The sequence below is a fragment of the Patella vulgata genome, chromosome 3 (genome assembly GCF_932274485.2).
Source record: "Patella vulgata chromosome 3, xgPatVulg1.2, whole genome shotgun sequence".
Taxonomy (NCBI): domain Eukaryota; kingdom Metazoa; phylum Mollusca; class Gastropoda; family Patellidae; genus Patella; species Patella vulgata.
In genome coordinates this window covers 3,032,394-3,058,457 of record NC_065881.2, presented here as the reverse complement: position 1 = coordinate 3,058,457, position 26,064 = coordinate 3,032,394, and the positions used below count along the sequence as shown (strand labels likewise).

The 26,064-nt window shown below is 37.5% G+C and overlaps 1 long non-coding RNA gene and 1 other non-coding gene across 5 annotated transcripts; one reads left to right on the top strand and one right to left on the bottom strand.

Moving 5' to 3' along the window:
* Positions 1 to 496: 496 nt before the first annotated feature.
* Positions 497 to 7,417, top strand: LOC130012228 (uncharacterized). 3 transcript variants are annotated; one of them, XR_008787611.1, is made up of 4 exons: positions 497 to 622; positions 3,582 to 3,784; positions 4,003 to 4,125; positions 5,365 to 7,417. It is a non-coding gene; the product is annotated as an uncharacterized LOC130012228 (long non-coding RNA). The 3 variants fall into 3 exon arrangements; XR_008787610.1 differs by lacking the exon at positions 497 to 622 and adding an exon at positions 3,253 to 3,408; XR_008787609.1 differs by lacking the exon at positions 497 to 622 and having other exon boundaries at positions 3,254 to 3,784.
* Positions 7,418 to 10,481: 3,064 nt separating this feature from the next.
* LOC126815406 (uncharacterized) lies at positions 10,482 to 25,319 on the bottom strand. Of its 2 annotated transcripts, none has more exons than XR_008787613.1 (7): positions 25,204 to 25,319; positions 21,642 to 21,972; positions 17,269 to 18,036; positions 15,356 to 15,505; positions 14,004 to 14,059; positions 13,165 to 13,381; positions 10,482 to 11,671 (listed from the first exon to the last, which is right to left on the bottom strand). It is a non-coding gene; the product is annotated as an uncharacterized LOC126815406 (transcript). The 2 variants fall into 2 exon arrangements; XR_008787612.1 differs by having other exon boundaries at positions 21,661 to 21,972.
* Between the last annotated feature and the right edge of the window lie 745 nt (positions 25,320 to 26,064).

Below are 26,064 nucleotides of genomic sequence, written 5' to 3'. Positions count from 1 at the left end.
AAGATCCATACTTGGAAAACATATTTTTCAAAAATCTAACCAAAAATTTGGGGGCTTTCCCCAAGACAGATCGCTCTAAAGTATGTCCGACCACACCCTAAAAATGGGGCTTTTTATATGGTCACAAGTTACATGGCTGAAACTTACTGGAAACAAAGATCCATACTTGGAAAACATATTTTTCAAAAATCTAACCAAAAATGTTGGGGCTTTCGTCAAGTCAGATGGTCCTAAAGCCCACCTGGCCACGGCCTAAAAATGGGACTTTTTATATGGTCATCAGTTAAATGGCTGCAACTTACCAGAAATATTGTTCCATGCATGGAAAATGTATTTTTCGAAAATCTAACCATTAATGTGGGGCTTTCCCCAAGTCAGAAGGGCCTTAAAATTGCAGCTCCACCCACCCCCTCTATATAAATCATCTAAACATATTTACATTTAAAATTAAAAAACAGTGTAGTTTTATGGTTTATAACTTGGATCTGGCAGTTCCCATGGTAATCATTAGAACAGTTTATCTCTGTGCCACCAACAATGAACTTTTTTATCTCATAATATAAATGAGAGAGAGACAGAGAGAGAGAGAAATGAGGTTTAACATCCACTCGACACAAACTAGGTAATTTCGGGACAAACATATATGGTTTAATTTTATGTCAATAATTCGCTTGCGCGTAGGGGTCTTTAGTAGTGGGAGGAAATCTGAGGACCCGGAGAAAACCCACGAGGTTGGCGAGCGACCCTACTCCTTATGATACAACACGCACACGTTAACTGTTCGGCCATCCAGCTCCCCTGTACAGTCCCTGGACTGTAGTGATGCAGACAACAGATTTACTCAAATGAAAAAGATAGGTTACCAGGCAACGAAAGATACGCCCACAGCAGCTAAATCATCCGGGCAGTCACATATTTTTACTTTTTTTTAGTAATGAAACAATTATAATACACTAATATCCGATTAAGAGTAACAACTCATCAATTAATTATTAGAAAATCATTAAAATTTGTTTGGTTTGAATGAAGTTCTGCCCCATGCTAACGTTTAGTATACGAAACATTTAATATCATGGATTTAGCTGTTCAAGTTATCAAAATTCATTGAAAATCAATATACTTGTTCATCTCAAGACCTTAAACTGAAGCCAATCCGATGATAACTTTAGCCTCTAGAAAGTCACAAGATTTTTCAAAGTGATCAAGGGTCATAACTTTGGCAGTAATTATCAGAAATGTTGAAAATCAATAGGATTCTTCGTCTCATGACCTCAAATAATGCGCGTAAATTTGAAGTCAATTCGATATCATCTTTAGCTTCTAGAGCATCTACAAGATATTTTGAAGTGATCAAGGGCCATAACTCTGGCAATAATTATCAGAAATTGCTGAAAATCAATAGGCTTCTTTGTCTCATGACCTTAAACAATGTGTATAAATTTAATGTTAATCGGATATTTACTTTGGCCTCTAGAGCGTCCATAAGCAATTGTGGACGCCGGACCGACGAATGGGCGGACGGACGGGGTGACACAATTGAATATATGACCACATTTCAATGTAGGCGTTTAAAAAACAAACTAAGAATAAGGGGGAATATTTCCCAAAAGTTATATAAAGCCAGTACGAGTCATGATCGACTATATGCTACAAGAAATATGTAGGCACATTGAAGGTATTAACGGCTCTTTATAAATCATATTTCGTTTCATGTTTTTTAATAGTACAAAATTTTGTTTTCTTTTCTTTACTACACTGGAAGAGTTGTTATGTAACAGGCGTTCTAGTTGATGTGAGAAATTAGCTAATGAAACGGTCTGTTACGGCGAGTTCTTGGCGTGATCTTCACGGAACTGTGGGTAAACCCCTAGAAAGGTTAAAGCTGATTGATTAATCAATGTCTTTCATAGGGTCAAAAGCCGTTTGTATGACACCTGACATGACCTCCCAGTACAACTGGTCAGATCTTCATGTAGTGTAAGCCGATTCCTCTGCCCCCTCTCCAAAAAATCCATACGCGCATGTGAATTATTGAAATATAATTGAACCAAGTGTTAGTCCCGAAATGAACAATTATGTGAAATTTACAAAGAGCCAAATTAAATCTAAAAGGCGTATGTAGTAGTCATTTTTGGTGTATTTAAGGAAATTCATTATTAATATTAATTATGCAAAATATATGTAAACAGGGAAGGGATTGCGGGCGAATTCTGATATTTTGAAAGTGAATTCCGGTGTTTATATGTTTTTAAAAGTAAATTCCGGTGATCATCGGTGTTTTTAAGTTATTTATTATTAATATTAATGCAAAATATATGTACAGAGGTAGGCCTTGGGGTCAAATTTTGATATTTGCAAAGTGAATTCCGGTGATTTAGTATCCGCTCAAAATCTAAACAAAACAACTCGACGCAGCCAAATGTTGACAACTGCTTTGCTTCTTTCAGCTGACGGCAAAATTCGTAATTTTCAGTTACCTGCACTAGTAACACGTTAAACTTACATATCATATTAATTTTTTTTTTCTCAAAATATTTTTTTACTGTTGATTTTTTATTAATGAAATTTCCAAAAACTCTACTGCAAACTGACCTTTTGAACTCTAGCAAATTCAAATTTGAAACACAGAATTTCACACGAAACGAAAGTTATCTATTTTTCAGTTATTTTCAATATTAAGTCATTGTAGTTATCTAATGTTGGCCTACCATGCCCAAAAATATTCACATTTGGTTAAATGTGCCGGAAGGACATATTGCCGAAAACACTGCAACATTAAGTATATAAAATTATATTTCGTTTCGAGTAAAATTTATAGGAAGATAGGCACAAAGGGTTAAATCTAATTAATAAGGACAACTTCAAGTTTGGCCAAAGGTCACGAGATGTAAACAGGGTTAACGCTAATCTCAACCCTAACCCTTACCCTGGACCTAGCCCTAATACTTAATCTAACCCTAACCAACAATCACACGCTCTACTTATTACATCTCAGCGACATCGACGAGAATTGAGTTGACCTTAAGAATAAGATCTAGCCATGGCAAATCTAGTTTCATTTTGTTAGCACAGTTTTATTTATTTGGTCACAGACCACTAAAGATTTCCCCATTCACAATGTTAATTCTCGATCGTATCTTAGACAGATGGAGCAAAATGTGGAAACCCCTTGATTTACTTCATTCTCAGCCAAGTTATCATTGTTTGTCCATAGGCGCCCCCCCCCCCCATTTTGGGCACCAAATGCTGGGAAAATTTGGGCACACAATTGTACTTTGTAAAAGTTGTATAAAAAATAGTGTGTTCTTCAATGTGTCCAATTTAACAGCGAATTTAAATTCAGAGTGTCTATAGTTAGGCAATTAAATAGAAATCTGAAGACTCATACCCTCTATTGTTTGGAGTACAGTAAGCCACGAGTTACAGTTACATAAACAACTGTTTTTAGTTGTGTATATTACAAGTTAATAAAATTTAGTTCTCTTTTAGTAATACTATTTATAACAGCGTAAGCATTTTTCATAAATCCCGGTTTTCTCATATTCTAGTAGTAAATTTATTTTATATTTTCTATCTATCAGGAAAATGGGTACAGAAAATCTGCAGACGCCTGCAAGAATCGCATAAAGAATATGAAGCATTCTTATAAAAAAAATAAAGGACCACAACAATAAAAGTGGGAGTGGCAAGAAAACTAGCAAGTTTTTTGACGCTATGGATAAAATATTAGGAACCAGACCCGCTACCCGTCCAACACATATTCTGGAGACAAGTATTAATTCAGGTAAGCGAACATGTTATTGTTATTATATTGTCAGGAGCAAGACTAAATCGATGCGATAGTTGGCAGGCAATATAAGCCTACAAACATGGGATCAAACTCACATATACACACAAAACAAATTAAATCAAATTTTTTTGCATAATAGCCATTGGAGAATTAGTGTTTTAAAATCAAAACTTATGGAAATTATATAATGGTATTTTTTTTTTTTTTTATAGAAACACAAGATTTGGATGATTTTGATGATGATGATAATGATGAGGAACCAACAAGAGTCAATTTGGAAAATGAAGAAAATGAGCCTACAGAAACCGTCCTCCGTAAACAGCCAGAAAAAAAAGGTTCAGTTGCTATTTATTCTAAATGGTTATCAATATTTGAAAAGAGTACAACACTGGAGCTGCTTTCTGTCTAAGAACGTGGTAAACCGGTCACTAATTCCTTCTGTGATTCAATATAAATTTTAAAAAATGCTAGAATAACATCCCACTGAAAACTAGCTGTACGTATAGATGAGTGTTGTGCAGGACAAATGGTATGTTTACTGGTTATAAAGTACACGGAACATTTGATTTTGTATCCCAATCAAATTAGAAAATGAAATGAAATGGGGTTTAACGTCCTACTCTTCTGCACCTAACCTGGGCTAATTGAAGACGGGCATACGCCATACAGTGTGCTATGAGGGAAATTTTGCCCGGGCAGCGGCGCTACGGCCTACTCTTATATCGAATTCCAACTGCCAAGGGATCTTTTAAGTGCATGCCAATGTGTACACTGGACCTCGGTTTTTCGTCCCATCCGAATGACTAGGCAGCTGTCCTTGTCAGGCCCTCCGTTCTGCATCACTGACAAAGGGAAACCACGCCGGAAAATCGAGATGAACTTTCTCGGCCAATGCAGGGATCGAACACCCGACCTCCAGGCTAGCGAGCCAGCGTCTTACCCACTTAGCCACGTGATCCCCCCAATCAAATTAGAAATTATAGGTGTTCAAAAAAGTCATACCTGTGACAACGCCCTTAACTACTTTATATAGCTATTATTTACCTAAAGAATTTTGTTTATGATTTTAATACATAATAAGATCGAATTCAAAATAGTGTAGCCATGAATAGGTAAAACAAAACAGAAGAGTGACTTAATAAGGTGTATACCTATATGGAAATAAAATGCAGGACTTGAAATGTTCTCTGACAGGTAGTAAGTAGGTGGACTAAATTTACTAATGTTCAGGAAATTGACTCCAGACCACAATAGGCCTACTCATTATGATGTCACATTTATTTCATTATTCCTTTACAATATGGTTATTTTTGGTACATGCCTGACCTCCAGGGACAGAACCACGCCCAATTATTGTATAAGAACTTTAACACACCATCCACACAAGTTTTCATCTATAGCATTTTGAAGTATCTACACAGAAGTACATGTGTAACGGCACCATGGTAAATATTGTGGTTGTTTTTGGATAATTAAGAGTGACAGGTTAGTTACTGAAGGGATATTTCGAGGCCCGAATTGTCAATCATTGTTCATTTATTTAAACATTAAAGAGTTATTTTATTTACTTACAGGACCAGAAAAGAAAAAAAGAAACAGAGAGGATATAATTCAACGTGTTCTGAATGAGACAACAACCAGCTTTATAAATTGTCAAAGAGAACAAGAAAGATCATATTTTGAATTCGAAGAAAAAAGAATGAGAATGGAGGCAGATTCATAGAGACTTAGAAAAGAGCAGAGACGGGAGGATCGACTTAGAGCTGAGGAACAACGACGCGAGGATAGGGAAAGAGATAGGCAACATGAATTAAGATTATGGAGTTTGTTTGCCAATCAGGGATTTCAGCAGCATCAATTTTCTCAACAACAAAATGGACATGTTCCGCAGCCACAATTTTTACAAGGAGCTAATGGACACACATATACAAATTTATAAAACCATATTATTTTCAAGACCTATCATTTTGTGCCAAAAGTTCTGCTATGTAGAGCATTTATTTTCATTGATAACAGTTAATTTTTGTTTGTAGAAATACATAGTTTTATTTATCATTCCATTGTGCCAAGGCTAGAGTTTTAATAAATTAATTTCCATGTTTTAATTATTAATATCCATATCATTTAACTTAATGTATCATGAAGCTGAATCATATTATTTTCAAGATATACCATTTTGTGCCAAAATATCTGACATGTAGCGCAATTATTGTCATTGATAACAGTTTATTTTTGTTTCTACAAATACATGAATTTTATTTGTCATTCCATTTTACCATGGCTCAAGTTTTAATAAATTTATTTCCATGTTTTAATTATTAATATCCATATCATTATCAAATGTGTCATGAAGCTGATATATGTACTTGGTTGTGAAAGTTAACTGTAGTTGTAACACGTTTTATGTGATTTCAGTTTTTATGAATTTAAATTACCAGTATGAGATTAATTGTTTCAATGGCATTTAGCAATTGAACTGGGAATACACAGGACAATCCTTGTTTATATCTAAAGCAAAGTTTTGACTTGGCTTCTTATCGTTATCAAATAATGCGAAACGGTATGAGGTGGGTGTTTTCTTCTTTGTAAGTCAATTGATAAGCCCCTAATAAGAACAAAACAGTCTGTTATGTTTTCAAAAATGGTAAATTCTCTTTTATTTAAATTGATCAATAACTTTATAGTGTAGGCTTGTACAGTGGACTCGGAATATTCCGAATTATTAGACCAATCTGGGGACCCCCGTTAAACGATTTCTGTTGAATTAACATTGGATAATCCTGCCTTCAATCAGTGGGTGTTAACCGACAAGCAATCAATTATCGGTGAGCTTAAAGTATGTGTCAGTCTTTGTTAATAAAACCTTGATAATTTTATAATTTCTTGTAAGAGAGTGCTTGGTATTTCATTTGATTTTTTCACGTCAAATACAGCAACATTAAATATAAATTGCTGAGATGAAGAATCACTATCATTATAATATTTTGTTCATAACGACGCACAAGTGTTTTGTACGCACCCAAAGTAAAAACATAATAATTTTATATAATAAAGTTTCAAATGTACAGAAAGGTTTATCATATTTTTAAGTTCTGGGTATTCGAAGGTGCATTAAAATAATACTTTGGTATTCGAGGTACAATAATACTTGCGGTTTTGAGACAATTAAGTATTCCGTCATGGTGTATAATCCGGCATTGTATCGGTCCTGTACAATGTTGAAAGTGAAAGAGTCCACTGTATATTTTTAATTACATACACTTCTTCAATGATGGACAACAAAGATGACAATTGGACCTCTTATTATATAATCCAACTCTGGCTTAATGAGATGCATGGATCAAAAATCAAGATGCCAAAAGGTGTCAATTTAAATTCTGTATCCAAATACCTTTAAATTAGTATGTGACTTAGAAATATGCTTGGAATATTTAAATTTGAATGTACCATAATATTACTTTTAAGAAAGAAGATATTGAAAATTTTGGAAACAAATTGAACTCCATAGCAACCATTTGGCCAGAGCTGATCACATATATAGTTATAATAGACCCACTGTGTTATAAGATTATCAGTTATTTTTCTGTTGTATGATTTTTATTATGAAAATAAACCAATTTAGTTTGACCATTTTTTAGTTTTCTGCAAACACACAAAATGAAACAATAAAAGTAAACAAAAGATGGCATATACACATAGAAATTCTTTGTAGTGAGTGTATGTAACAGTATGGCCAATTATTACTTTCTTAATTATTTGTTTTGTAAGGTTAAATTATTCCTGGAAGTATTCAGCCAGGATATTTCTAATGTTAGTGCAGTCTGCATTAATTGCCTCTTCGTTACTTTGATTTGGCTGAGGCATTTAGTTTTCTCCCTTTGCTACATCCTCTAGCCATTCAACCCTAAATGGGTCTTTTGCTTGTTCGCATATGTTATGAAGTATGCAACAGGTCATAATAATATTGGGGACCTTGTCAACATTCATATCATATTAATAAGCAGCGCCAGCGACCTTTTAGGCGACCAAAGGAATTTTCTACCGTCATGCGTGAACTACTTAGCTTATAATTAAATGTCTTTTGTTTTTGGGTCAGGTATCCATTGTCTGTGTATGATACAGCGATCATAAAATGCAAAATAGCCTACCTGTCGCTCAACAGATATTGGTTCCCTCATACTTGTTACCTGTTTCTCAAGAAATGGTCTCAAAATTCTGCACAGATATTCAAATGTACATTTTGACATTCTGAAGTTTTCTAAATACTGTATATCATCATAAAAGCTGAAAATAAAATGTAAAGGAATAAGATTAGGTAAATAATTAAACTTAAAGTAGTCAATATCATCCAAAATCTGCGACATTGAAAACACAAAGTATTTGTCAATTTCAATCAACATTGATCTTGTGATCTTAACGGGGAAAAGATGGGTTTCTGATATCCAATATTTGAGACAAAACAAACATTTAACCATTGGTACACGAATTGTGTAATGCATTTCAGTGTCATTTGTAACAAGGGACTAGAAGAACGAGGCTAGACATATTCCCACAAGTCATATTCTTATCTGGAGAGCATGCACAATAAATACTATCAGTGTAGACTGGAATTACCAGTTGCTAGACATTGCCATTCGATTTAGACATCTAGAGTATTTCAACGAATATAACTAATTAGAAATTATGTGTTGCGACCCATTTGTGTCAATTTCTAGATCCCAAATATTAACAATTTAGCTCTTTTAAGCATGCAACTATTATTATTCGAAATTAAAAATTGTCTATATGGCACATATAATAGCACAGGCCTATTTGTGTGAAGATTGTTTTGTTTTTTTAGGTTGTTTTTTTTTTTGGGGGGGGGGGGGGACGTTATATTTTCTATAAATATTTAATTGATGACCCCTTGGTTAATATTTGTTTTATACACCTTGTCCGTGTACATATTTGGCTACATTATAATGATTATAAATTTTAAAACAATATATATGAATATATCAAACCAAACCTGTATGCGTGATTCCACCAATTGCCACTGTGATACCGTGACCATATTCTCCTGTTGGTTGGCATGAATATCACAGAAGTGACACTCATTAGCATCAGAAAGAAGTACCTTTGTTGACTCTGTCGTTGTCTAAATTGTTTAATTCTATGTCTCAAAGCATTAGTATTCATTTCTAGGAAATGTGTATAAACTATCCGAGAGTAAGAGAAACAAATTTCGCGGATTTTTTTTCACAGGATGTTTACATATTCTACCAGGAAATGGTATGTACGCATGCATAGTTAACTCTAACCTCCGACCGAAGAGGTCAGAATAGTTAAACAGGTTTGACTTATAGTACGTGTGAACGCAACACGACGCTGTCTTAAAAACCCCGGCGATTTTGAACTGGTTTAAAAATAAGCGTCTGAACGGGGTATTAGTCAAGTACATGCGTGAACCGAATCCACGCCAATTGACTCTATGGTAGACGTTACTCACTGAGCCACCGCGACTCCCTTGATATTATAATACTTGATATAATATCAAGGTTAATTTACGTCCGCTTCCATTGAGATGATACGGTAATCGAGTAGTTTCCTAGTAAGATTGGGCGTCTAAACTTTTCATATATATCATGTCATACTTTTACTGGAAATAACCACCTGATAAATACATTTGTGACAATGTATCTTTAATATCCTTGTGGTTGAAGCGAATATTTAGTTGAGAGATTAATTCTCCAAATATTGCTTGGGGTTGCGTGACCGAATGGTTAACGCGAGCGCGTTAGATCATAAGGTCTGTCATTGAGTCAAATGGCATGGTTTCGATTCCCCACTTGTACGTGACAAGACGTAGTGTCCAACCTCATAAGTTTTCACCGGGTTTTGCGGTTACCTCCCACTTCTAAAGATCCTTAAGCGAATCCTTTACATAAAACAAACCATGTTAGTCCCGAAATCTCCCTTTCTGTAAACCGAAATGTTTTCGGGTATTTCAGATTCTGCCCTTCTAACATTCATCGACCCCCCACGCCTCTCGCTGACAGGGATCCCGGACAAGTGGGATGTGACCCTGGGCGTTCTAGTTGAGTTTTTTTTAACACCGTCGACATATGATATTTCTCTAATCCATCAATTAATTAGCCTGCACGTGTACAGGTCTTTAGCACGACGGTGGCCAGTAATAAGCCGGGATCGAACCCACACCAATTGATTCAATTAAAGCGGACGTTAACCTAATCGTCCCCCTATTGACTCATCCTGGGTTGGCAGTGGTGTAGGCCTTCAGACCTGGCAAGAAAAAAGGTGTAGTCATTCGGATGGTACAGAAAACTGAGGTCCCGTGCAGAACCCTTGACATAAAAGTAGGCCGTAGCGTCGTTGACTGGTTAAATTTCCCCTCATAGCGCCTTGTGTGTGGCGTATGTCCGTCTTTGTTAACCCAATCGGGGCAGAAGACAAGGGCGGGTATTATAGACTTGATGATACTTGATATATTTGATACTTTAAAAAATGGGAGCCGCCGTGGCTCAGTTATTCGTTGACTAGGGGCAAGTGGTCCAATCCCGTTGTTGATTTCGAAAGTTCTCTGTGATTTTCCGGTGAACACTTTGACGTACATTTGACAGTTGGAATTCGATATAAGAGGAGGGCGTAGCGGCTTATGCCCGTCTTCATTATCCCAGTTGGAGCAAACTCGTAACAGGTTAAATCTCATTTTACTCCCTTTAATTTCATGTATGCAAACTGGTACATAGAAGAGGTTGATTTATGACATCATGAATCACATCGATATTAACTGAACAAAAACAAGCATATTTGCATTTCATTAAAACAGCGATTGATTATGTTTACTTTTATATTTACTTTTATATTTACGGTCACTTTTATCATGGTCTTCAAGTCAATGAAACACGCCACACCGCCTGGTTAGGTTAGGGCGCCGCGGTGGAAATGTTTCAGAGACAATAAAACAGAGGTCGGATTCAATTTAAAGATAAATTTATTTTCCTCAACAACCCAGTATTTTAACTAAACAGGCCCGGGATTTCCCCACCAACCCAATATTTTAACTAAACAAGCCTGGGGTTCCCCGCCAACCCAGTATATTTATTAAATAATCACAGGGTATCCCCCACCATCCAGCACTTTAACTAAACAATCCGGTGTTTCCCCCACAAACCCAGCAATAAAAGCACTATCAATAATCGGTATTTGGAACTTGTGGTATATTCTACTGATATCTTTCCGCTACTCTTGGCCTTAAATCTCTCCACCAACTCAGCATCTTGATTAAATAAGAACGGGTTTTCCCCACCAATCTAGTATTTGAATATAATAAGCAATCAACCCAGAAAGAGCTAAATCTCTATTCTGTGGCACCCAGTAATGGACACAAATAGATCGCAACAAATAATAATGTATTATGAATATATATAACCTGATTTACATTCAATCGTTTCTATTATACTGTAATTTATAATCAGTTATGTTTGGCGAAATACGCGAAGGGTCTGAATTTAAAAGGTGATATTCTTCTACGTGGGATATATTAAGTCTCCTTCATCGAGTCCCTTAATGCAAATGGTACCCGAAGCATTCTACACGCAATTCAAGTGCCAATGTTAATATTTTCATTTTGACTGAAACATCAATCGTTTCTGTTTGCATTGTCGAAGACTGGATGATATTGAGTTAGTTAGCGACTTGACTCCTTCAATAAGCACGGGGGTTTCGTCATCCATAATTTCATCTAGATAAGCACTGTCAATGATCAGTATTCAGGACTTGTTGCCCTACACCTCGCCTTATATCTGTACGTGGTTAATTTGTTGTGAAGAGCTTGATTAATGGCCACATTCTTGTCCTTTGACATTGCTACACAGTAATCTGAAATGATTAACATACATTATAAAATGGCCATTGTTTCAGTCTAGTTGGCTAATATGTATTAGGTATGGGCTGGGTAACCCCACACTGTAAAAAATATCCATTTTTAATGTGAGCGAATTCAGTAGTTTAGCACCTTTTTTTGTCAATTGATAACTTTTTTGGAGAAATTGTGTTAATAGTATGAATTATTTCTTCAAATTACGTGTTTTATCTATTTCAGTGGAATATTCAATATTAAACAGGAAATTTCCGTGACATTTAGGGAACAATGTTTTATTCCCTTCTATAATGGACTTAATTCTGTTATTTTACGGAATAAATGGTGGAATGACCAGGAGGTTTCGTGAATATTAGGGATATAATGTTTTATTCCCTTCTGTAATTCTGTTATCGGTACCGATAAGTAATCGTATACATATATAATCATTCCTAATAATTATCATGTTAAAGTACTCATTTCAATATATTAACCATAATATGAAGAATCATATTTTGTACCGTTTGGTATATTAATTTGACATGTATATCTAATTTCCATTATTTATAAGATCTATAAAGTTTATTGTTATTCATCATACGGTAATCAGATTGTAAGTATTTTCATAAATGTGTAAAAATATGTTTTAACGCTGGGTGTGTGAAAAGGTAGTATCTGGTAATCAAGCACGCTTGAATCTGGATAGTATAACCGGTTGGCCAGTGTAAGTCGGTTTGTCTCTATGACAGCGTCTACATACCTGCAAATTGATAATACCGCAAACTCACATCTGAAAGCCTCCAACCACCGTCGAGTAGCGGTTTGTGATACCTTGCTCTCGATTCTTATATTAGCGAACAGAGGTTACGTTTAAAGATTTCCTGCGATATCACTTCGGTGGAAGCGGACAGTAAATAAAGTCATTAATGCACACGTATAAAGTCAATGGTTCGTTCAATGAAATTTTTATCACCTTCATGCTCAGGAAACAAAATTTACCAAATGGAATTTATGTTAATTGAAGGAATTTCTGTAAATTAAAGGATAAATAAATACGGATAAAATTTTCATGGTAATTTTTGTTTCCGTAATTTTTTTACGTTTTTACATGGATATGTTTGTTACAGTGCAGGGTCTAAACCAACTGTCAAGCGCCTTTTTTAGCACGACACGGATAAATCCTGATTTTCTGTTAACCATTTGAGCTAGAGGCGTGTCCTTGTCAGACATCCCGGCTAGCACCATTAACAAGAGCTAGATTATGACCTTGTCAGACATCCCGGCTAGCACCATTAACAAGAGCTAGATTATGACCTTGTCAGACACCCCGCCCATAGCACCATTGACAAGAGCTAGATCTTGTCCTTGTCAGACACACCGCCCAGCACCATTGACAAGAAGAAACCGGAATGGAAAATTCCGAGAAATATTCTCGACCTACACCGCGATCGAACGTGGTGTTAATATGCCGGCACCATAGTAACCATGCCACACTGTGAAAACAAGACTTTACCTCTAATGGCTTGAACTACGGTTGCATCCAATGACATCAGACCAGGTTTAGGATCTTTTGATACTGAACCAAAACATAGCTCTTCTTTTGTAAACATGACGCTCAGAAGGTGACGAGTCACGGATTGTCCACTCTTTGTTTTCTCGAATAATTTCTTGACGTGGACGAGATCTGATGGATATATGAACACACCATACCCATGACAGAGTTCAATCATCTGAAACAAAATAATATAGCTATGTATACAAATAGATGTGTGGGCGGTGGGCGGGGAGAGAGAGAGAGAGAGGGGGGTGTGTCAAACCTAGGTCATTTCGTGACTAACATATGATTCAGTACTACTTCAATAATTCGCTCGCGATCCTACCCCTTGTCACGTACAGGCGGGGATTCAAAACCACTCGACAACCAAATCAAAGTATGACGTCACATCTTTATAAGTGAATGGGTTCGGGGTTCTAACCCAACCGTAACCTCCAACTGTGTTGTACAGTCCTGGGATTGTTATGATACAGACTACACTCCAAATGAAACAACAAAACTAACAATGAATCTGAAATAGGCCAGGGGGGGAGGGGACTTTACTCAAACTAAAACAACAAAATAACAATGAAATGAATGAATTATAAATAGACTGCGGGTGTTGCTCGTAGGGGTCTTTAGCAGTGGGAGGAAACCAGAGGACTCGGAAAAAACCCACGAGGTTGGACAGGCGACCATACTCCTTGTATTCGAAACCACGCCAGTTGACTCAATGACAGGTCTTATGATACAACGCGCACATGCTAACCATTCAGTCATCCACCCCCCACCCTTGAATTATAAATAGGCCTGCTTACTTTATATTTCTCTGATGTTCTTTTATTAAATCTACCGGCTCAGGGCAATACGGTGTCTGTAAAAAATATAATAACGACTCGTTCATCAGAATTTACATGTTTTAACGATAGTTTCATATTTTCTGAATAATGGTTTATATTTCCTACACAATAATACTTAGAAATTGTATTATATTTCGCTTGAAAATAAAAGCTACATAATGGAAGTGGGGAGGTCTACTTGGTCGAGGCATATTACTTTCCTTGTTTTGAGGTGCCTCTACCTGTCCCAGCAAACATTCAAAATTTAAACATTTTAGTTTTGAAAACTGACTTAGAGGATTATAGGATTGTAAGGACTGTCTCCAAATGAAACGTTGTTTAACGTCCTACTGTTCTGCTACGATTGGTCTTATGAAGACGGGCATACGCCATACAGTGTAGTATGAGGGGATTTTTGCCTGACAGTCGCTCTACAGCCTACTCTTGTATCGAATTCCACATGTCAAGGGATCTTTTATGTACACACCAATGTGTACACGGGACCGCGGCGTTTCGTCAAAATCCGACCGGCCATACGTTGTTCTGTTGTCCTGCACTACTGACAAGGAGGAACCACGCCGGAAAGACGCGATGAACTTTCTCGGCCAACACAGGGATCGAACATGGGACCCCAGATTAGCGAGCCAACGTCTTACTAAGGCACCATTGCTCCCTAAATGGTCAACAAGATTTACATCAGTGGAGCAAACCATCAGTATTGCTTTCATTCCAGACAAATCTAGCTTTAGCCAGACCATGGCTTAACAAGCTATCGGACTTGTTTCTTCATGATCGTAATAACACTACAGAATCAATGATTTTACAACTTTATTGCTAAGCTGTAATGGCTTTAAATGTTCCTCGTCCTCAATAATAATAGCTGCTAGGAATATCTGAATGAGCTTTGATCCATTTCGCTCTACACCCTAATTTATACCCCCTAATTTCTGTACGTCTTAGATAGCCTTGACGTTAATTTCCATCCCAAATATGGAATAAATCTCTTTATTTCACAGGACTAAAGGAGGAGACATTATATTATTTAGTCTACCAACCATAGGTCAATTAACAGACAGAACTTGATGGATATCTTGACAATGGTTATGATTTTACCAAAATATCACTGGGTTTTTTTATGTATAACTATCTATTCACGTTCATTAAGTACGTGTGATTTGACTCTATAGACAGAGTAAAGTAACAATTTTTCAAAGAACCAAAATTGTCTTAAGGACCAAAGTGTTACACATGTTCAAGGGCGTTTTTTTTAAAATTTGAGTGAAAAATCTGAATTTTGATAAAACACTGTAGGTATATATAAATGTACATACCTGTGTAGGTATTGACAGGTATATCAACATATCGACTATCTTCCAATTTATTGTTGGCTTTATCCAGCTTCGCTTCTAATTCTCTTATCTGCTTCTGAAGAATCCCACAGTGTTCACAGAAAACTGTTTTGGATGTATTTTCTTTTGAATCTGGGGAATAGTTAAAGATACATTAGTTAAGAGTTTAATAAAGAGTTGGCCATTCTTGCTATAATAATTCAAAATTAGATGATGAAAAAAGAAATATTGAAATCGGGACTTAGCCTCGCTTTCCCAATTTTACATTAAATTTTTAAATGGCGAACCGTTCTAATCTAGTTAAAATCTCGAGTATCCGATGCCATCGAGAGTCGATTATGGTCTTGTTTTGTTAATAAATGTGTAATTAATAATTTAGATAACATTTTAGGCCTAAAGAAAAACCTGCAATAGACAGATTTAGCTCTTGCATAATCTATGTTTAATATGATTATTACAATGACATCATTATTAATGTGACGTCATAATGTATGTTTAGTTTAACAAATGTAGTTTAAACAATGCAAGCATTTATTCTACATTATTGCTATCTCAAAGCTGTCCAATATTTAATCAAAAAACATACATGGTTCAAATAATGTGTTTAGACATTACGTTTATAGAATACAAACATTTCACTCCAATCCGATTAAAATACAGATCTATATTTCGTTTCGTTTTTGATACTTTCGACGGCCTCTACTATTCGAAGATCTGACGGTAGTGGGAGGTCGCTTTAGGGGTTATATGAGTGTCTTTTCACCCTTTACGTCAGACATTGATTAATCAATCAGCGTTGACGTTTCTATAGTGTTCCATATACAACATGCCAAGAAGTCGCTGTAACAGGCCGGTTCATTGGCTAATTCCTCACATCAAGCAGACCACCTGTTATATAACAACTCTTCCAGATCGTAGTGTTGTGAAGACAAGTAGAACGAAATTTTGAACTATAAAAAACGAAACGAATAGGACCGTGTTTTAATCAGATTTAAAAGTATGTGTCTGGGTCCTTTTACATCAAAGTCGTACAAGGAAGCAATCCCATCCTAATTTTTATAAGCCCTGCCCTTAATGTGTCATATTATTTGGGTTTAGACTTGTATTTTTGCGACGACCCATCAAGCAAATACATTTATTTGTGAACTTTTCAATACTAAGAACCATTTTCTAAACTTGTCAAGGAAATGAAATGAGTTAGTTCGCCACCGCGGTTAACCAAATAAAATGTTCTGCTCTGACAGGGCTAATGAAAACGAGTTTACGTCATGCAATGTGCTATGAAGGCAATTTTACCCGGACAGCGGCGCTACGGTCTACTCTTATATCGAATTCCAACTGCCATGGAATCTTTTACGTCCTCCAATGACAAGAGAACATTTCTCGGCCAACGCCTGGATCGAACCCGGACCTGCTTGTTAATGCTTCAGCGACTTAAATCACCGAGACCCCGTGGCCCCGATTTATAAATGACCTGTACAAAATACAAAAGAAATGAAATGGGGTTTAACGTCCTACTGTCCCGCTCCGAACTGGGCTAATGAAGACGGGCATTCGCCATACAGTGTCCTATGAGGGAAATATTGCCCGGACAGCGGGGTTACGGCCTACTCTTATATCGAATACCAACTGTCATGGGATCTTGTACGTGCACGCCAATGTGTACACGGGACCTCAGTTTTCCGTACCATCCGAATGACTAGACGGCTGTCCTTGTCAGACACTCCGTCCTGCACCACTGACAAAGGGAAACCACACGCAACCTCCAGCAGCTTACCCACTTAGCCACCGCAGCTCCTAAAAGGTTTGTCTAAAGGTAGAAACAATACACTGATGGAAAGGTTTAACATCGTTAGTTTCCTATAACATAGAATATACATTAAATATACATGTACCTAATGGAAGACCTAACTCTGCCTGTACATTGATATCCATGAAGTTTACAATGTTCTTCCAGGTGAAAATATTGCTCAAAGCAAATTTGACATAATGTACATTGATATAAAGTACTTGCAATAGATTCGCTTTCTTTAACATTTTGTCCTATGATAGGAGATTCTTCATATTCCATATGTATTTTACAATGTTCTTCTAAATCAGGGTATAAATCAAATTTTCTTTCACACAAGTTACACTGAAAATAATTCAAGTTATCAATTTCCTCTTCTTTAACATGTTTCTTGTGAAGTTTTTCCACATCAATTTTTTTTTCCTTTAACATGTTTCTTGTGAAGTTTTTCCACATCAATTTTTTCTTCTTGAACATGTCTTTTGCAGAGTTTTACCGCATTATCAATATCGTCTTTTTTAACATGTCTTTTGCGGAGTTTTACAACATTAGCAATTTGCCCCGTTTTAACATGTCTTTTGCGGTGTTTTACAACATTAGCAATTTGCCCCGTTTTAACATGTCTTTTGCGGTGTTTTACAACATTAGCAATTTGCCCCTTTTTAACATGTCTTTTGCGGTGTTTTACAACATTAGCAATTTGCCCCGTTTTAACATGTCTTTTGCAGTGTTTTACGATACTGTCAATTTTTTCTCCTTCAACATGGATCTTCTTGTTCACGTGTAGTTCATAGTGAAGATCTAGATCACTGTACTCTTTAAAAATCTCATCACAAAAAACACAATGATGGAATGTTTTAACATTATTAGTTTCCTGAAATATACGAAGGTTATAATATCATTAGTTTCCTGAAATATGTAAGTTATAACATCATTAGTTTCCTGTAATATACTATTGAAAAAAAGTAGGGGATATTTGATTTTTAAGTGTTATTAAAGTCACCTAATGAAACTGACGAAGAAACAAATGACAAAATGAAATGAAGTTCACATTCATCGATTTATTCCAAATGATCGTAGACTAAGTAAGGCATAGACTGACCATTATAAGGGTAAAATGATACCCGGGGTCAAACAGCAAAGTTACCACAGCATCACAACCAAGTCAGTAACGGGTAAATCCTCCTCTGTTTGCCAAACAAGCATTGATCCGACGTGGCATACTCCTAATGAGACGTCTAAGGTCATTTTGGTCCAGATTGTCCCATTCCTGTTGCAACGCAGCAGCAAGTTCTTGGACATTGGCAGGACGTTGTTGACGTTGACGTAACCTCTGTCCAAGCATGTCCCAGACATGCTCGATGGGGGAGAGGTCGGGACTCAGTGCTGGCCAAGGTAATGTGGTGATGTTATGTTGTTGGAGGTAACATGTAACGATCCTGCCCCTGTGACATCTTGCGTTGTCATCCTGGAAGATGAAACGGCGGCCATGACGTCGTGCGAACGGCACAACATGGACTGCCAAGATGTTGTCCCGGTAGTACTGGCCTGTAACACGCCCTGCAACAACATGTAAAGCCGTTCTTCCAGCAACAGTGATGCCTCCCCACACCATAACAGAACCACCCCCAAATCGATCATGTCTGATGACGTTAACGTCTTGGAAGCGCTCGTTTCGACGACGCCACACCCTCCTACGTCTGTCCAAAAAATCAACAGTGAACCTTGACTCATCTGAAAACATCACATTGCTCCAGCGTCGATTATCCCAGTGTTGACGATCCCTACACCAACGACGTCTTGCCTGAATGTGTTGATCTCTCAAACAAGGCATCACTGGACGTCGGCGCGAAGGTGACCCCTATGCAGTCGATTCCGAATCGTCTGGCCACTCACTCTCACACCAGTGTCTGTTTGAAGACGAGCGCTGATCTGATTTGCTGTGATGACACGATTTCTCAAGGCCAAGGTACGGATAAATCGATCCTGGGCTTGAGTTGTCGCCCTTGGTCGACCTGAGCGTGGTCTGTTCTGTACAGATTGTGTATCACGGTATCTGGACCATAGCCTGCTTATGACAGACTGAGAAACATTCATCGTCCGTGCCACAACCGCCTGTGTTGTGCCGATCTGTAGCATGCCAAGGGCACGTAACCTTTCATTTTGGGTAAGCCGACGCATATCAAAATTTGTTTTCTGGTCACTAAAACAATTAAACTGATGTTTCCACCCTGGAATTCAATGCCACAATGACTGTAACATTCAAAGTCAGAGTCGTGCAAATCTTGGGTTGGACCCCCATGATGATCACAAGCATCACCTGCATTCCATGCGGTAGCTATTGGTGCGTTTGGGCGTCACATGTAACTGGAAATGTTTCTTCTGTTAGGTTCTATAGTGACTTTTTTCGTAGTCATTTGCATATTTTAGTATTATGCCCCCAAAATCAAATATCCCCTACTTTTTTTGAATAGTATATATAAAAGCTATAACATCATTAGTTTCCTGTAATATATAAAAGTTATAACATCAAAGCTATAAAATCATTAGTTTACTGTAATATATAAAAGTTATATTATTAGCTTCCTGTAATGTATAAAAGTTATAACATCATTAGTTTCCTGTGATAAGTTATATTATTAGTATCCTGTAATATATAAAAGTTATAACATCATTAGTTTCCTGTGATAAGTTATATTATTAGTATCCTGTAATATATAAAAGTTATAACATCATTAGTTTCCTGTGATAAGTTATATTATTAGTTTCCTGTAATATATAAAAGTTATAACAATGTTATGTATTGAGAGAAAGTGGTTTTAACATCCACTCAAAACAAACTAGGTCATTCCTTGAGCAATTGGAGCGAACTGGCTGAATGGTTCATTGAGTCATGATGTGGTTTTGAATCCCTGCTTGTACGTGAAAAGGAGTAAAGTCCCCTGTGGGTCATTCCATGTCAAGTGCTAAACCCTATTTCTCTCTCTTCAGGGATCACGTGGCTAAGTGGGTAAGACGCTGGCTTGCTAGCCTGGAGGTCGGGTGTTCGATCCCTGCATTGGCCGAGAAAGTTCATCCATATTTTCCAGCGTGGTTTCCCCTTGTCAATGATGCAGGACAGAGGGCCTGACAAGGACAGCTGTCTAGTCGTTCGGATGGGACTAAAAACCGAGGTCCCGTGTACACATTGGCATGCACATAAAAGATCCCTTGGCAGTTGGAATTCGATATAAGAGTAGGCTGTAGGGCAAAATTTCCCCTCATAGTACACTGTATGGCGTATGCCCATCTTCATTAGCCCAGTTTAGGAGCAGAACAGTAGGACGTTAAACCCCATTTCATTTCATTTCTCTCTCTTCGATTCTTCTACAACCTTTGTCAGTAGGATGCACTATTCCTGTACAATAATGGAAACAAGACTTTAGAGAGAGAGGGAAACTGGGTTTAATGTCCACTCGACAAAAACATATGGTTTAATTTTATTTCAATAAAATTAATATAATTAATGATATAATATTAAAATAGACAGGATAGTAAAATTGTTTACATTATCACTCGAGCACGATGCTGTGTGTCGATAGGGTACCATTGAGCATGCCATGTGCAACGAACACGTGTAGTAAATTCTTTGGAAATACCGGACATATTAAATAATCAAAATTATTTTGTATTTGAAAATCCAATGGCATGCTTTCAAATATTTATGTCAAAACCAATCTTATAAAATATTATGTAGGCTTTTTTTAAAAAAAATCAACCTGATTTCAACTGCTGAATACGTGACTTGTCAAAGAGTGCAAGGTGGAGAAAAATGTCAAGAATGAATGAATCGACGAGGTACTAAAAATGTCCATACTGCCCTAAGTTTTATACAGAAAATCTATTGTTATAATAGAGTTTTGTGTGGAATTGGAGAAATAAATGTAGGATGTTTTTACAGTTTATTTATCTATATCTCTAGATTAATTTACAAACCAGTAAAAGGCCACTAGCCCAGGACTAGTACGGTTAAATAGATCACTAGCCTGTAAGTTAATTTTGGTAGGCCCGGGCGTCGGGGTATAGATTGTTACAAGCCTGCTTCAACTGGGCTTATGAAGACGGGCATAAGCCATACAATCTTCTATAAGGGAAGGATTGTCTGAAAAAATACTGATGAAATAAAATGGGGTTTAACGTCCTACTTTTCTGCTTCGACTGGGCTAACGATGATGGGCATATGTCATACAGTGTGCCATGAGGGCAATTTTGCCCGGACAGCAGCGCAAAAGCCTACTCTTATATCGAATTCCAACTGCCAAGGGATCTTTTATGTGTGCACCAATGTGTACACAGGACCTCAGTCTTTTATCCCCATCCTGCACCACTCACAAGGCGAAACCACGTCGGAAACAGCTGATGAAATTTCTCAGCCAAAAAAAAAAATATACAACAAAAAAAAAACATGAACTGCTTTTCTTTTTTTGTAGATAAGCTTACATGTAGATATCAAACATACCAGTTGATCTCTTGAAGCAGGACGGGGTTGATCCGGTGATCCCGGAAGGGGTTCATCTCGTGATCCAGGAAAGGGTTCATCTATTGATCCCGGAAGGGGTTCAACTCGTGATCCAGGTTGATCTTGTGATCCAGGAAGGGGTTCATTTGTTGAATCAGGAAGGGGTTCATTTGGTGAATCAAGTAGGGACTTATCTGCAATGCTATCACGCCATTTACGCCAATGTTGTTGTAAATTTTTAATCCATTTGCTCCTTTTTCTTCTAGGCATTGTGGTAGTCTTTCCTGATCCAACTTGTTCAGTTTGTTTTATCTAAAATAGAGAAAAAAATATTTCTAAATGTTTGAAATGAAATCAAGATTAATGTCCTACTGTTCTGTTCCGACTGGGCTAATTAAAATGGGCATATGTCATACGGTGTGCTATGTAGGAAATTATGTCCGGACAGCGGCCTACTCTGATTTGGAATCAGACTGACAAGTGTCCCATTCTGCACCAGTGACTAGGGGGAACCCTGTGGAAAATCCATGTTAACTGTCTTGGCCAGTGCAAATCGACTGACCTGTCCAATATCTGCTACTGCACCACACAACAACTGTACATGTCAGATCGAGTGAATGGATCCAGGAGGTCGACCGTAAAAGTCCAGAGAAATGAAATGAAATGGGGTTTAACGTCCTACTGTTTTGCTCCTATGCTGGGCTAATGAAGACGGGCATACACTATACAGTGTGCTATGAGGGAAATTTTGCCCGGGCAGTGGCACTATCGCCTACTTTTATATCGAATTCCAACTGCCAAGGGATCTTTTACGTGCATTCCAATGTATACACAGGACCTCGGTTTTTCGTCCCATCCGCATGACTAGACAGCCGTCTTTGTCAGGCCCTCCGTCCTGCATCACTGACAAGGGGGAACTTTCTCGGCCAATGCAGGGATTGAACACCCGACCTCCAGGCTAACGAGACAGCGTCTTACCCACGTGATCCCCGAAAGTCCAGAGAGGAGAGAGAGACAGAGAGAGAGAGAATTGGGGTTTAACTACTACTCGACACAAACTAGGTCATTTCGGGACTAACATATGGTTTAATTTTATGTCAATAATTGGCTTGCGCGTAGGGGTATTTAGCAGTGGGAGGAAATAGGAGAACACGGAGAAAACCCACGAGGTTGGCGGGCGACCCTACTCCTTGTCACGTACAACTGGGGACTCGAAACCACGCCAGCTGACTCAATGACAGACCTTATGATACAGCACGCGCACGCTAACCATTCAGCGATCCAACCCCCTAGGCAACCCACAGCAGCTAAATCATCCGGGCAGTCAACAATTGTTGTCGCATATTTTTACATTTTTTAGTAATGAAACAATTATAATACACTAATAACCAATTAAGAGTAACAACAACTCATCAATTCATGTAATTATCAGAAAATCATTAGAATTTGATTTGTTTGTATAAAGTTCTGCCCCATGCTAACGTTTAGTATACGAAACATTTAATATCATGGATTTAGCTGTTCAAGTTATCAAAATTCATTGAAAATCAATATACTTGTTCATCTCAAGACCTTAAACTGAAGCCAATCCGATGATAACTTTAGCCTCTAGAAAGTCACAAGATTTTTCAAAGTGATCAAGGGTCATAACTTTGGCAGTAATTATCAGAAATGTTGAAAATCAATATGATTCTTCGTCGCATGACCTCGAACACTGAGTGTAAATTTGAAGTCAATCGGATATCATCTTTAGCTTCTAGAGCATCCACAAGATATTTTGAAGTGATCAAAGGCCATAACTCTGGCAGTAATTATCAGAAATTGCTGAAAATCAATAGGCTTCTTCGTCTCATGACCTTAAACACTGTGTATAAATTTAATGTCAATCGGATATTCACTTTGGCCTCTAGAGTGTCCACAAACAATTGTGGACGCCGGACCAACGAATTGACGAATGGGGGTGACACAATTGAATATATGACTACATTTCAATGTAGGCGTATAAAAAACAAAATAAAAATAAGGGGGAATATTTCCCAAAAGTTATATAAAGCCAGTACGAGTCATGATCGACTATATGCTACAAGAAATATGTAGGCACATTGAAGGTAACGGCTCTTTATAAATCATATTTTGTTTCATGTTTTTTAATAGTACAAAATTTTGTTTTCTTTTCTTTACTACACTGGAAGAGTTGTTATGTAACAGGCGTTCTAGTTGATGTGAGAAATTAGCTAATGAAACGGTCTGTTACGGCGAGTTCTTGGCGTGATCTTCACGGAACTGTGGGTAAACCCCTAGAAACGTTAAAGCTGATTGATTAATCAATATCTTTCATAGGGTCAAAAGCCGCCCGTATGACACCTGACATGACCTCCCAGTACAACTGGTCAGATCTTTATGTAGTGTAAGCCGATTCCTCTGCCCCCTCCCCAAAAAACCCATACGCGCATGTGAATTATTGAAATATAATTGAACCATGTGTAAGTCTCGAATTGACCATTCATGTGAAATTTACAAAGAGACAAGTTAAATCTAAAAGGCGTATGTAGTAGTCATTTTTGGTGTATTTAAGGAAATTCATTATTAATATTAATGCAAAATATATGTAAGCAGGAAGGGCTTGTGGGCGAATTCTCATATTTTGAAAGTGAGAGAGAGAGAGAGAGAGAGAGAGAGAGAGAGAATGGGGTTTAAACGTCCACTCGACACAAACTAGGTCATTTCGGGCCTAACACATGATTCAATTTTATTTCCATAATTCGCTTGCGCGTAGGGGTCATTAGCAGTGGGAGGAAACCAGAGGACCCGGACAAAACCCATGAGGTTGGACAGGCGACCCTACTCCTTGTCACGTACAACCGGGGATTCGAAACCACGCCAGATGACTCAATGACAGACTTAATGATACAGCGCGCACGTGCTAACCACTAAGCCATCCAACCCCCCTGAAAGTGAGAGAGAGAGAGAGAGAGAGAGAGAGAGAAATGGGGTTTAACCTCAACTCGACACAAACTAGGTCATTTCGGGACTAACACATGGTTCAATTTTATTTCAATAATTCACTTGCACGTAGGGGTCTTTAGCAGTGGGAGGAAACCGGAGGACCCGGAGAAAACCCACGAGGTAGGACAGCAACCCTACTCCTTGTCACGTACAACCGGGGAATCGAAATCCCACCAGTTGACTCAATGACAGACCGTATGATACAGCGCAGCGCGCACGTGCTAACCATTCGGCCATCCAACCCCCCATTTTTTAAAAGTGAATTCCGGTGTTTATATGTTTTTAAAAGTGAATTCCGGTGATCATCGGTGTTTTTCAATTATTTATTATTAATATTAATGCAAAATATATGTACAGAGGTAGGCCTTGGGGTCAAATTTTGATATTTGCAAAGTGAATTCCGGTGATTTGGTATCCGCTCAAAATCTAAACAAAACAACTCGACGCAGCCAAATGTTGACAACTGGTTTGCTTCTTTCAGCTGACAGTAAAATTCATAATTTTCAGTTACCTACTCTGCTAACACGTTAAACTTACATATCATATCCATTTTTGTTCTTCAAAATATTTTTTTACTGTTGATTTATTAACGAGATTTCCAAAAACTCCACGGCAAACCGATCAGGAAATGACCTTGTTGAACTCTAGCAAATTCAAATTTGAATCACAGAATTTCACACGAAACGAAATTTATCTACTTTTCAGTCATTTTCAATATTAAGTCATTGAATTTATCTAATGTTGGCCTACCATGTCCAAAAATATTCACATTTGGTTAAATGTACCGGAAGGATATAGTGCCGAAAACACTGCAACATTAATTATATAAAAGTATGTTTCGTTTCGAGTAAAATTTATAGGAAGATAGGCACAGAGAGTTAAATCTAATTGATAAGGCCAACTTCAAGTTTGGTCAAAGGTCACGAGATGTAAACAGGGTTAACGCTAAACCCAACCCTAACCCGAACCCTGGACATAGCCCTAATACTTAATCTAACCCTAACCTACAATCTCACGCGCTCTACTTATTACATCTCCGCGACCTCGACGAGAATTGAGTTGGCCTTAAGAAAAAGATCTAGCCGTGGCAAATCTAGTTTCATTTTGTTAGTACAATTTTATTTACTTAAATTATAGTCTGTAGGCGCCTAAACTGTCGGAGCTTATAACAGCTATAATTAGATTTAGGTCACTGTAGTTAAACAGCCACAGATCACCAATGATTCACCCACTGACTTTAATTTTAATTCTCGTCTCTTAGACCGGTACAGTGTGAGTTAGTTCCTGGGGCCTGTTTCACGAAATTTTAACTAAGATAAAATCCAAATTTTAGTAATTTGATTGGATAATATTAGATCGATTTGAGTACTTAGCCAATCAAAATTGAAGTATCTACTA